The sequence below is a fragment of the Manis javanica genome, chromosome 14 (genome assembly GCF_040802235.1).
Source record: "Manis javanica isolate MJ-LG chromosome 14, MJ_LKY, whole genome shotgun sequence".
Taxonomy (NCBI): Eukaryota; Metazoa; Chordata; class Mammalia; order Pholidota; family Manidae; genus Manis; species Manis javanica.
In genome coordinates, this window is record NC_133169.1 from 21,681,690 (window position 1) to 21,696,142 (window position 14,453).

Here is a 14,453-nt window from a genome sequence, read left to right on the forward strand (position 1 = left end):
TCCATGTCTACTTCTTTTTAATAATATCATCATAATAATATCATCATAATCATAGTCATTTTGGTTAAACTGTCAACTCTTTCCTTTCCTTACTCCAAAATATGGTAGACATCAATTCTGTTTCTGAACTATATCATCCTTAATTCTATCCTTTCTTTCCTTTATTCTTGCTACTACCTTAAAACTTTAGATTTTATCTTTTCTCCATATTTTGTGATAGCAATTTGATCTCCCTGAATTCATGCACTCCTTTCTTAGCCTCAATCTTTTCCAAATAAGCCTTTTTGAAGCAACATTTAAATCATTTCATTGGATTCCTCAAAGACTATTTATTTAAAAAGCCTCATAGATCTTAGATTCAAGACCACAAAATCTGTTCAAAATCAACTTTTTAACCTTTTAATAAAATAAAAAGAAACATTAAGTGCTTGCTGTAAGTTAGACACGACTTTAGCCCCATTACATGTATGCATTCATTTAATACACATTAAGAGCCTACTATGTGGCACATAATCTAAAGTTGATATAATAATAGCAGTGAAAACTAGAAAAGAATGCCTGCCATTCATTCGTGAGATTTCATTCAAATGTTTGAACTTTCAGTACAATAGAAAAGACTGGCATAAAACTAATAATAAACAATCAAGAAAAATCAAGCAGAGAAGGGCTGTGTAAACCAATCAGAGACTTTACTAAGTGTGAAAAGCCTTCAACATGAGGAGGTAAGAAAGCGAGCCATATGACTAACCAGCCAAAAAGTATTCCAGGGAACAGCATACGCGAAGACTTTGAAGTAGTGCATTTGGTGTGTTGCTACGAAAAAGCAAGAAGACAGAGATCTGGAGCTCAGTCAGTGAGGACATGAGCAATAAGAAAGGTGGTCAGTTCATTTAGTACACATGTGTCAACGAACTGGTTTTTATTTCTGTTTTTAGTGAGATGGGAAAATTTCGGAGACACTGGAGCAAATGACTGACTTAATATTCCTTATAGGTTAATAGAATCTTTCTTGATGTTAAGTCAAATATATACTGAAAGGGAGAAAAAGTAGAAGCGGAAACAAGTAAGTCACCAGTGAGACAATTCAGGTGCTTAATCACCATACCAAGGCAAAAAGAAATGGTAGAACTGCCTGGGTTTGCTGATCACGGGCATCCTGAACTTGGTAGTTTTTAACGTAATTTTAAAATACTATATCTCTTATTGTATTTCTTTTCATCTTTTTGTTCTCTTTTCTCTAAGTGTTATCAAATATAGATTGATTATATCAGTATTACATGGTATCAAAACAATTGTCGATATGAGGACACAGCTACAGGAGACAGTTCAGGTAAGCATGCTTTTATCGATGCCGTCAGAATGAACGCAGCACGGTAAAAGCCTCTTGAAGGTATAGATGACACCTATCCCATCATAAATGTGTACAGTCCTAGTGAATACACCTGGCTGTGTTCCAGCTTAAGACAGTTCTTCATAAAACTATTTTGTTATTTTTTTAGAGATAAGCTAACCTGCAACACATTCATACATATTTTAATTGCCATAATTCAACATTGGGTTTCTCACTTCTAAATCTGGTGTTCTCTCTTGCACAATAAGTCCCTGTGTCTTCACTTCACAGAAGGGTTTAAAAAATCTGTTTACTGGAAATAAAGAACTATTGGAGATTTTAATCAGAGTGGCAACAAGATCAGAACTGCAAGAAACATTCATCTTGTACAATAACATCCAAAAATAGGAACATTAAAGAAATGAAAGAGGGATAAGAAAGGAGGCTGTGAAGAATGACAGCAAAGTAGAAGGCAAACCAAGCACGTGTAACTAGACTGAAGGATACGTGCGTTTAGGCCTCGAGGTGTGCTCAAGAGCAGCATATGAAGCATCGATAAAATGCCAAAAATCATCATAATCAGAGCAACAGGACTTACTCTATGTCAGATACTAAGTGCTTTCCTGACATGCATTATTTAGTTGAATCCTCACATAAACACATAAGGTAAATACTATCATTTTCATTTTATAGATTATACAGATAGTCTTAAGTGCCTTATTCAAGGTTACAAGTTATGGAACTGACAAGACCATAATTCAAACCTAAACCATGCTTTTTAATTATTATGCTACTTAGCTACTCCCATACTGTCACAAAATTGAGAAGACTTACCGGGTTCAGTAATTAGGTGATAACTTTTGAATTAAGGAACAGTAGGTTGTGTTAAGAGTGAGAGGGCAAAAATACCAAATGTGTTTTCCTCTCTAAGATTTCTCATTAAAATACTTATTTTTCACAACTCTTATTTTACACATAATTTTTGGGACACTACTTTAGTTTTCATAATATCACCACCACTTCTCTAAACAAAAAAATTAACCAATGATAGAGAAATTTGTGAAGTCATGAACAGTTTTCAGGAAAATAAAATATATTGTAAGATTTGTATTCTCATTCATAATAAAGACGAACATATTTAAACACCAAGTATCACTTTAACCTATAAGGCCATTCAACACGATATTAAAATTTTAAATGCATATGAATTTTCACCTGACAATGCCACTTACAAGCATTTATTCTAAGATACATTGATTCATGTGGACAAAGACATATGAAAATACATATTTCATTTCAGTATAGATGGCAAAGAATTTAAATGTCAGCACTAGAAAATGGCTTAATGAATTGTTTTTCACACGTCCTGGAAACTACTCAACCACCACAAAAATATGGTGAATTTATATATACTGGAACTATGGTCGGGTTGCCTCAAATAAAAAATTGAGAACCAGTGAATTGAGATTCAAAAAGTAGAAAGGAGACCTAGTTTTCAGCATACATCCTTTTACACTGTTTGAATTTGTGCTAAATATGTTCATTTATTCTTGTATATATCTTTAAACTGCAACAACTTATCTAAAAATCTTATAATTAATTTTGTCTACCTGTTTCTTAAAGGGCTATGTTAGTAATACATTTTCATAATTGTAAAATATACTCAGAGATATAACATCTACAACATAACCCTTGATACATAAGATTTTAGAAACCTTTTACATCTCTAGGTATTTTCCTATAGTTTGGACGGTTGAGAAACACTTCTAAAAAAACCGAACTTCACTTTAGCCTGACCTCCTGGTTTTTTGCTTATAAGGATGTTAGAGTTGATCACTAAATATAGTTGTTTATTTCAGATTTGGCTTTTATCAGACGTTAGGTGAATCATAGAAAGAAAGGATTTTCAAACATCTCAAGTCAGTCAGCTTTGCTCTTTCTTAGCCACTTTGACAGAGTATTATTTAAGAAATAAATGCTAATGCTGTGACAAAAAAAGAAATCATGGCAGAAAGCTAAGGACTTGTAGTGCACTGCTTCACAGATTATATTTCCTCTTTGAAACAAGATAGAATCTCTGTTACCAGAACTGAATATACATAATTCAAGTTGAACTAGCAAAATACAGGGGGGAAAGGTCCAACCTACAACATAGGGCTATAGTCACCTATATTTCTTTTGACTGAGCTAAGATTTATACAGTGGGTAAAGAGGAACAAAATCTCAGTCATAATGTAAATTAGTCACAGAGAAGAAAGTACAGCATACATAAAACAGTCCATAGTTTTGTAACATCAGTATTGACAGACAGTAACTACACTAGCTGAGGTGAGCCTTTAATAATGTGTGTAACTGTCAAATTGCTATGTTGTAACTTGAAATAAATATAATATTATATATCAAAAGTATATCAATTAAAATATTTTTAAAGAAGGTTTATACAAGGCACTGAGTGTGCCTATTACAGCCAATAAAAGTCAAAAGGTTGTAATTTCAGGAAAAGGAGGAATTCAGGCTTACGAAACAGGTGAGAAGCTCAAAACTAAATTGTATAATCAAAATATATTTTAATATATGTTAGTTTCTCTTAGACTTCGCAACTTCAACCATTATAAAGGATAGTTTCCAATTCTTGGTGACATTTAAAGATCATCAACACAAAAGCAATGATGACATACCACACTTTCTTCTGAGTATGGAATATTTAAGTAATGACAAAATGAAACAAAATGTAATTTAGCTTTATGAAACAAGGTATTCATTTGATGTGATCCTCACTGTTGGAGCAAGTCTGTAAAATGAAATAGTTTAACCCATCTCTATAATTTATAGGACATCAAATCAATGGTGCTATAAACTTCTCAAATATGTTTATCCTGTTCAAATGATAACCTTACAGTATTTTTTCTTAGAAAACTTATTCCTCAGTAATATGTCTGATAGAACTTCAAGATAATGTCATAATTATTTATGGGAGGTCTCAAGAAATAGATAATTGATGACATATTATGTATTACCCTCTAGCTAGACTGTTAGTTTGAGTAGCCATGTCTCAAATAACTTTATTGTTCATCCCAGGATCTTCCTAGTAGACTTCTACACTGGTCAGAAGCATCAAACAGTAGTTTACTACCAATTCTCTCTGAACCCCTGGCCTCAAAACCCATCCTTTCCTTTGTTCAACAGTCCTAAACTATTATATTCGGGATCCTGATCCAATCCTAATCAAGGCACGCACTATCCACACTGATAGTCTCACTAAAATAAAACTGCACGATCTCCTCAATTATATTCTAACTATATATTCTCCTCTCTGAGAATTTAAGTCTCTGTTGTGGCAAGAGTCATTTATGGGGTAAGAATAAAATCACCTTTTTCTTATCAACAGGATATTTTGATAGTACTGTGGGGAAGTCAGCATTCAACAATTTTATTATTTGCTTAAGAAAATGTTATGGTTATATTTGAAAGAATATTTCTTGGTATATAATTTAACTTTTCAAAAATTATATGAAAATATAACTAATCCATTTAATTTTAAATTAATAGAATTGCAGACAATAAAATATATTGAGAAAGACTGAATATTTAAAAAAATAATGATCTACAGTATTTGATTATAATTTTTTTCTTTGTAAGATACATAGTGGAACTAAAAATATATTTAATAATAACATTTTTTAAAATAAGTATCGGGGGGCCACATTTATATAGAGGTAGTTTTGCAAAAATAAAAAAATTATGTGTAAAATAAGAACTGTGAAAAATAGGTATTGTAATGAGAAATCTTAGAGAGGAAAACAGATTTGGTATTTTTGCCCTCTTACTCTTAACACAACCTGCTGTTCTTTAATTCAAAAGTTATCACCTAATTACTGAACCCGGTAAGTCTTCTCAATTTTGTGACAGTATGGGAGTAGCTAAGTAGCATAATAATTAAAAAGCATGGTTTAGGTTTGAATTATGGTCTTGTCAGTTCCATAACTTGTAACCTTGAATAAGGCACTTAAGACTATCTGTATAATCTATAAAATGAAAATGATAGTATTTACGTTATGTGTTTATGTGAGGATTCAACTAAATAATGCATGTCAGGAAAGTACTTAGTATCTGACATAGAGTAAGTCCTGTTGCTCTGATTATGATGATTTTTGGCATTTTATTGATGCTTCAGATGCTGCTCTTGAGCACACCTCGAGGCCTAAACGCATGTATCCTTCAGTCTGAACTGTAAAATGAGGAGATTCCAAATCAATAACCCCTTGAATATCTTCAAAGGGGTTATTTTAGAGTTATTTTAGAATAATCTCTCTTGGATCATTTCATAATATTAAACACAACCTTTAGATGTTTTGCCAGAAATTATAAAACTAACTAAAATGCTATAGTGTATTACAAAACAATATAGAAGAGAACTCTAAATGCGATTTTTAAGCTATGCATTCTGTTTAGTTACCAGATGACCCTATCCACAGTTTTCTCTCTCTCTCTCTCCTTCTCTTCCTCTTATCTCACCACCCCTCTCTGTATGTAAACTGCACTAAAACCAAGGCCACATACGTTTTTATTTTGTATTAACAATGGTTTTAGAATTGCCCTGTCAAAGAGACATATTTCCTGACTTTGGAGAAACTTAACATTTTACCAAACGGGACAAACTCCATTGTTAGGTTAAACTGGTAGCCAATGCCAAGGTTGAGACCTTTTTGCATTAAATCCCATAAGCATCTTAATATGTAAAGACACTGAGATGATTTTCACAAAGATTCCACATTTAGAAAATACACTAAATCCTACTGCGTAAGGGACGTGTACATAGCAGTTTCATCTGAGCTATGGTCTGGGTTGGGCAAAAATACAAATAGGTTATTACCCAGCCACTGAGGAGCAAGGCGCTAACCAAGGGAGAATAAATATTTCCTCTCATGATATCCTCACAGCGATGCACTCTCAGCCATCAGTGTGAACTAGGTGACAGCTGCAGTAACGGATGGGTGATGTCAGTCCCCTCGTGGCACTGCCTTGTCGCTTTTCACAAGATCCATCAATCTCATCCCAGAGAGAGATTCCACTGGTATTTTAAGGTTTACCTATATTCACTTTTGCGCCCTGGATGCCTATGGCAATGTAGGAATTGACCAGGTCTTTTCTTATTTGAAATCTTTCTTTTATCCACACTCTGTCTAATGGTATCATTTTCAGAATTGTGCGTGTTGGAGATAGCACAGAAAGGGTGGGGATGCAAATAATTATATTTCTTCCCTTTTGACTCTGAAATGATTGAGGACAACAGACATAAAGGTGAAAAGGACTTACCCTACCCTCTACGTTCCCCTCCTCTTCCTAGGAGAGAAAAATGTGTTGGTCATAAGTAAGCATAATGCCCACATGAATATTATAATATAGAATAAAAAATATTTGAGGAAGAAGGATTATTTCAGTTGAAACTGGATGTATTAACATCAAGAGTTTTTATATAACCTCTGTACCCTAATGTTATTTGAGTTGCAAGCTTTAATGCATTTTGACATTTAAGAGAACAAGCATGATATAAGACTTTTTTATATTTAACCAAACAAGTCAGGTTCTAAAACCCAGGTCAAGAATAGTATACAGCCTGTTGACTATAGTCAACAATACTGTATTACATATTTGGAGGTTGCTGAGAAGGTAAATCTTGGGTGTCTTCTTCATTAGTCAAATGTGAGCCTAGTTCTAGTAGTTAAGATGCCAGAAATACAGGGAATCTCAATCTTTATGAAATTTATTACTAACCTCATCTCATTTAAACAATAACTGTTTCTTCTACGAAGTCATTTTATCTGTGACTATGTGACTATGTGTGGTGACAGATATTGACTGGACTTAATAAGGTGATCATTCTCTAAGAAACACAAATATTGAATTACTATGTTGTACACCTGAAACAAATATAGGTTATATGTCAAGTGTATCTCAATATGAAAAAAAAAAGAAGAGTTTAATTCAAGGCAGGAAAAATATCAATTCATTCTTTTTTATAATAAGATCTGTGTGTGTGTATTTTGAATGAATTAATGGTGGGAAGATGTTGAATTGTGTGATGATCTAATTTTGCAGTATTATTGAGGCCAGAAGCATAAGGGAAATAATCTGATCAACCTAAGTCCCAAACAGCAAAGCTCAAATATAAACAGTGCCAAGGGCTCAAATATAATTAAGATGCCAGAAATAGAGGGAGAGAATCTGTCATTATTAACCTCATCTCACATCATCAATAACCCTGTTTCTTCTACCAAGGCAACTGGAATCTATTAAGGCAAAAAACAGGATTCAAGATTTAAGTTTCTGTGTAATGGGCAATTTTTTAAATTCTCATTTTGAATTTTTTTCCCCTCGTGTAAGGGGAAGAACCTCACAATATACTTAAAAAAAATACTTTGAATAGATGCTTTAATCCTAAATATGGTAGTATAACATTCCAGAACTTACTAGACTACATTTCTTCAGGCAGATACCAAAAATCATGTTTGAAAGCTAAAATATAATGTAAAATGTATTCATTGAATGATTAGGGCTTTATTACAGAAAGTAGCTATATTTATTTGTTATAGGAAGTAGCAATTTGGGATTTTATAAAATAAAAAGACATCTATTTACATGGTTTGTTAAAACTAATAACTAAATTTTCATAGCAGGGCCATCAATGGAAATTTCTTTACCATTAAATCTATTGATTTGATTTTTAGAACTTACATATCTTACATTACTTACATATCATTCTCATTTTAGGCAGCAACTAAGATTACTTATCTTGAAAATATACACATGAATTTTAAGAATAATTTCCTGAAAAATTTAAGGTCTTTATATTCAGGTACAGCTTTCACTAAGTAAAATCCTTTAAATCACAAAACTGTATCCAAAAGCAATTCAAATATTGATGCTAAAGAAAAAATACGCAGTCAGTTCGACAGCATATTTGCAGCATTTAATTTCTATATGCAGTGATAAAAGCCTACATAATTATTAACACTACAAAATAACTTCTGTCAGAAAGATGACCATTGGGAACTTTGCTTCAGGGGAATCTCCGAAAGAGAAATAAACTTACAGAATTTCCTGTCATCCTCATTTACTTGATAAGTACTCAGAGGTACAGAGGGGTGACAGAATTTTACATTTACATAAAAAAGTAAATGATAGAGGCCTGAGCCCTTAGTTCTATAATGCCAATTTGTCGTCTCTCTATTCTATGAGCTCTTCATCCTATATGAGTGATATTAAATTAATACAATGTCAAGAATAAGTAATGTAGCTCTATAAGCTAAAGGTCAACTGAAAAAAAAGATTGAAAAACATCTCAATAGAGCATAAGGATTCCAAGGTCACAACCTAAAAATAAGGATTTATGGATATAATTGTAAGGTTTAAAATGGAAACAGGGTGTTCTAGATTGTGCTATTACCTTTCTAAAAAGGTAGAAAAGAAAGCTAAGGACAGGAAATATCTTTTATTTCCTTGCTAGATGGGACTGTTAGCCTAATGGACTAACACATTAGTCAGTATTCTGTAATATACCTGAATGTTGTCAGAGGAGGCGTTGAAGAGGACTGGGGTTGCTTGGTAGGTGGTATGAGCCAGATTCCTTATGCATGAATCTGGGACCAGTGGGCCCTGGCACCAGGAGCACCCATATGTTTCTCACCCCAGGACTCCTCCGCTGGCCCCATACAACTCCTAAGACCCCCTGAGGCCAGACTCCGTCTGGGCAGAGTGCTCGGAGCAGCAGTGCCTCGTCTGACCTTGCTGTCCTCCAAGCTGCCCATGATGCTCAAGCCCATCCCAGCACATCCTCTCCCGGCCCTTCTGTTTGGACCCACATTTCTCCCCCACACACCTGAGGCCACAAAGTGGACCCTGTGGGACCCAGCAGTGCCCTGTTTACACTTAATATGGTCAAAGATGATATCCTAACGGGAAAGCTAGAGAAAAGCCTGGCAGTGAAGACAGATCCACAGGGCTTTACATGAAGCCCTTCAAAATCAAATGGGTCTGAGCTCAGAGTTTTTCAGATTTTAGAGGGAAAATGGGGTGTGCACAGTATATGTTATCTCTTCATTGGAGTCTAAGGCATCCACCCATAATCAAATACATCAGTATCACTTTGATGAAATGTATGAATATTTACATTGTACAAAAATAAAACCTATAGTCTCACATCTGTCCAGTTCAGGGTAAATTTTGAAGCCAAAGGTACTAAGAAAATTGGTTCATTTTCAGAGCTGTGGGATTTTGAAATCATTGATAAAGGGCTTTGAATTTACAAAAAAATTGAACTGTACCTAGGTCTTGGAGGGTTTTTTCATGATGTGGTTGAGAGGTCTACTTTTATTCAGTGAAAATTTTTATCAGTAATGCAAATGAATATATAGGAGACATTTTCAAATACACAGATTTGAAATAAAGTAGGATACTGGATTATAATGTACAAGAGCAGAAAATTCTAGGAAGGTTTGTCAAATGGGTCAAAAATGTTTTTATATTACGTTAAATGTGATGTGGACACAAGTGCTCTGGTCTCAGCAGTAGGACAGCCAACCATGCCATTATTATTAAACAAAACATTATTTCTATAAAATAGAAAATGAGTGGTAGGTCTGATATAAATAAGCAATGAAGAGACACAAATGGTACAGTGATTAGAAAATACAAGGTCACAAATTCTTGCTCTTCATAAGGCAGGCATTATTTGTAGTTTTATTTGATTATACGTGGACTCAATTACCTTGGGACTCAGTGAGTTCTCCATGATTTGAAACATTTAAAGTAAGGGTTGATGATCACTTGACAGTAATATTACAGATGAGAGTTAGAAAGCATGAGTTACATATTATTAGTTTGAATAGATGAATCTTAAGGACATTTTCAATCCTGAGAATCTTTTATGTTAGAAAAAAAAATCCCACTTCTGAAAAGATAATTGCAAAGAAAGTCATCACTTACTGTTTTTATAATAAACAAGGAAAAGTATTCCTATGCATGATGAATTTAGGGATGACTGAAAAAAGTCACTTTTCATATAATGGGTAATCTTTTAAGAATTATATTCATGAGGAAATACGTTGTAAATGTTAATTGGGTGTGTTTATTTAAATCTAATTTTCTATCCTGTTTTGGGATAGTAGTAGTCCATGTCCTTAGGGTAAGAGAGCGCTCAAGGCCACAACAGAACAGTCTCTGCTAATTTCAGTTTGACAGGAGAGGTACTTTAATTAGTTAGCTGCTAATACCTATTTAGGTGAGCAGCCAGGGAAATGCCTGCTAACAAAAAGGGCGTGCAAATGCATGCCAAGGCCATTCTTTTTGCCTTTTTTCAACTGTTTCAAAGAGGAAGAGAATAGGTAGCCTGCACATGTGGAAAAGAAAGGGAGATTACTACAAAGCATGGAGACAGACACAGAACGTGGTCATACACCAGCAGAGTATATATGTGTTTGAGGTTTTGAGGTTCTGGCGCGTTTGATAAATCTGTACATAAATGAACTACTTTCAAACGTTGTTGAACCTTGCGATTCTTGACTATCAACAAAATATTCAGAGCTCCTTTAATAATTCTCTAATAGTAACTGAACAGCATAAAAATATTTTCTTTGTCAATAATCAAGGTTATTAGCTTTTACAATTAAATTAAAATGGTTTAATATTTTCCTTAGCCTGTTGATATAATTAATAGTATACTTTTATATTGTTTTGGTGTACTTGACTAGAGAAACAGATGACTAGAAAATTAAGAACATATGAATATCCTCCATGTAATTTTTTTCAATCAACATTTAGTGAACATCTATGTATTATTTCTATGCATTATGGATAAAAATCAGTAATTAGTTGATGTAAGACACTTTTCTAGACTGAATTAATTTTACTGGTTAATAATGATATCCTAAGGCAGATTATGGAATTATGATTCTAATCGAAAATAATGGGAAAATAAGCAATTTATAGGAAAAAATAATCTCAAATAAGTTTAAAACTTGCTACTTCTATGAAAGAATGGTCTAATTATAGATATTAAATATATAAAATTAATTACAAACCACAAGCAGTAGAACTTTCCCCTTTAACTAAGTAAAGTACTACTTGAGGGTGAGGGTCTAATCTTTTACTATTATTCACATTACATGTTTATTAACTAAAAGAAATCATATCCCAGTCTTAATCTTTTGACTAATATTTTAAAAGTAGGAACAAAACTTTTAAACATTGTGATTAAATAGCAATTATTTTAATTATTTTATATTAAGGCAGAAAAAAATAATAAATGTGATTTTAGGACCTTTTTTAACTATAAGAAATACAAAGCAAATGACTTCTTTTCAATAAGAACCTATTTAAATATACACAGTATGTACACACAAGAAAAAAGTTGCTGTCCTACTGAAGAATTACTCAGGTTTTCTTTTCCCTTACTTTCAAAGTTTTCATTTTTGGAATAGTACCCACTTTAAAAATACATATTAGCAACTCAAAAGCCGCAGAACAGTCATAGCAAAAGAAAACAAAACTGACAAGTTTGGCAGTTTTATTTGGAAAAAGACCACAGAGATAATGACTGTGAAGAATTAGAATGCTTGTAGAATGGGACTCGGGAGAGAAAAATAATCAAATAAATTATTTGAATGCCAAAAAATCATAATTATTGTTTGTTTCCTCTTCTGTAAGTAATTGTGTCAATAGCACTACTGTTCATTTTCTCATTTTAACAGCAAACAGGAATGTACCATTAGACTAAAACTTATTACTTATAAATTCTATTTATTGTGACAAAGCATGCCTTTTCTTTGTAACTATGAGATTCTATACAATCCCCATTAAGAACTGGCTTTTCTGAAAGTGGATTACAATTCCTAAACCCATGACTTAATATTTGTATTTTTTTCCCAACTGAAATTTTCCCAGTATCAGCTAAAGGACACTGAAAGTAGGAATTTATATATATATTTGACAGTGAATTAGATTTAAACAAAATTTTAAACTTATATTGTTTAATCTCAAAATTAGAGATGCAAGTAGAGTTGTTAAATACACTCAATTAATTTAGATTATTTATGTATAAAATCACTTCCTAGAACCTTCTCCTTAATTTATCACTGCACTGTAAAATATACCAACAGACTAGTGGAATGATTTACAGAAAATCAACCAACTAGGAAAAATAGCTTTTCACTATAGCCTCTTCTGTATAATATATAAGAAATAGAGAAAAATTTTAGTGGTGGGGAGAAGGGAAGTTATTAAAAATTTGTGTTCATGCATGGATACAGAGTAATATAAGAGTTTTTTAGATATGGTTTATAGAAGTATTTGTAAGGGACTTTTGCAAAAGAGAAGAATGCAAATAGAATGAACTAGAGTTGATTTTTGTTTCAATGCTTTTCTATTCTGATATTTTACCATTTTGCTTTTGGGATTACAAGCATTAAACTTTGTATTTCAGTGCATCTTTGGAGATCTGGTGCACCCTTAATTTTACAGAAGATACTGAGATTTATGAAATTAATTTTGAAAACTGAGGTAACATGGGTGGTAAGGGACAAGGACAAAACAATTCATGTCTCCTTATTAACAATCAAGAGAGGATATTTTCCCTGGGATGAGTATTGATAGCAACAAACATGCATGCACCATTAGACTAAAACTTTTTGCTACTGATTTCTATTAATTGTCACAAAGCATGTCTTTTGTTTATAACTAAGAGTTTCTATACAATCCCTATTAAGAACTGGATTTTCTGAAAGTTGATTATAACTCCAAGCAGTCCCAAATGTAAAGCACCTACCTTGTACTAGGCACATAAAGATAGAAAGAAATACAGAAATAAAATAACGTGGATGAAATTAAAAAATAAAATAGAAAGACAGAAAAATCCTGCTTTCAAGGCATTCATAGTTCAGAAGAGCCAGCAGATGATTTTACTGCAGTATTGTAAGTGCAGTGACAGAGATACACAGAGATAGTAAGGGTAAACAAAGAGCAACAGGTTAATATTTTTTATTTGTGAATCTGTAAAATGAGAGTCATTATATTTGTGTTGTTTGGAGGAATAAATGGCATAATACATTAAATCACAATCACACAATGAAAACACAATATTTGGTTTCACTTCTTACCCTTTCTTAGTATATACTGTATATGTGTTCCGCAAAACATGTCTGACTTATTTTATAGTCCTTCTTTGTGATATAAAGCAGTTCATTGTAATTGTTTTTTAAAATGGGTACTAAGGTTCAAAGAGAGAGTATATTCATTTTTTAGACTTTAATTTTAACTTTTCTTTAAATAATCCTAGTAAATCCTCATAATTTCAACTGTTAATATTTTGAAAGCAAAGTCCATTTTAATATTTTTAATGGCATTTACTTTTTTTACTGATCATAAGAATTACACATACTCGTAGAAAATGTAAGAAAAAAATGTATGAAACTCTCCTACCAGAGATACAGCAAACATTTATATATTTACTTGTAGTCTTTACTCCTCATATTTATGTTTTCAAAAAGAAAGACCATAGAAAAATCACATGAATCCTATTTTCTGTTTTCTGATTTTTGGAATGTTTTGTTTGTTTTATTTAACTTTGAATTTGAAAAAGTATGAAAGAATTTCTTATAGTATCAAATATCTTTGAAAACAAAACCACATTTAAAGCCATTAAATCTTTGAATTTGCAATTCTATGAGCGGAGAGTTGAATCAACATCTTCAAATTTATATTCTGAATAACTAGTTTTAAGACAATGTAGGATCTGAAGAATCAAAAGTTAGCATAAGTACAGCCATCTTAAGGCCTAAATACCACCCCCTAACCCAGAAGAAGGAAAATCATTAGAATCTTGAAAAACAAGTTAGTTAGCCTGTGTCAATTGTAGTGACCTTTAGTTAGCCAACCGTAAATCAGTTAATCATACATGCCTAGCTTATCTTGCTAGAACCACCCTAGACATTCCGAAGGTGATCTCATCTAACCAGACCCCAGGATGTGGCGCCAGCAAAAGATTTGTGAGCCTATAGAAAAAACCCTGTATTGTAATTATGGAAAATTTTACCCCTTTTGAAAATGCTATAAAACCTTCTGGCTTTGT

General features: G+C 32.7%; 1 protein-coding gene across 3 annotated transcripts in view; it reads right to left on the bottom strand.

The window, feature by feature from the left end:
- The window catches only part of BRINP3 (BMP/retinoic acid inducible neural specific 3), a 406,709-nt gene that overhangs the window by 360,179 nt on the left and 32,077 nt on the right, over nt 1-14,453 (bottom strand). The gene's annotated exons all lie outside the window — the stretch shown is intronic.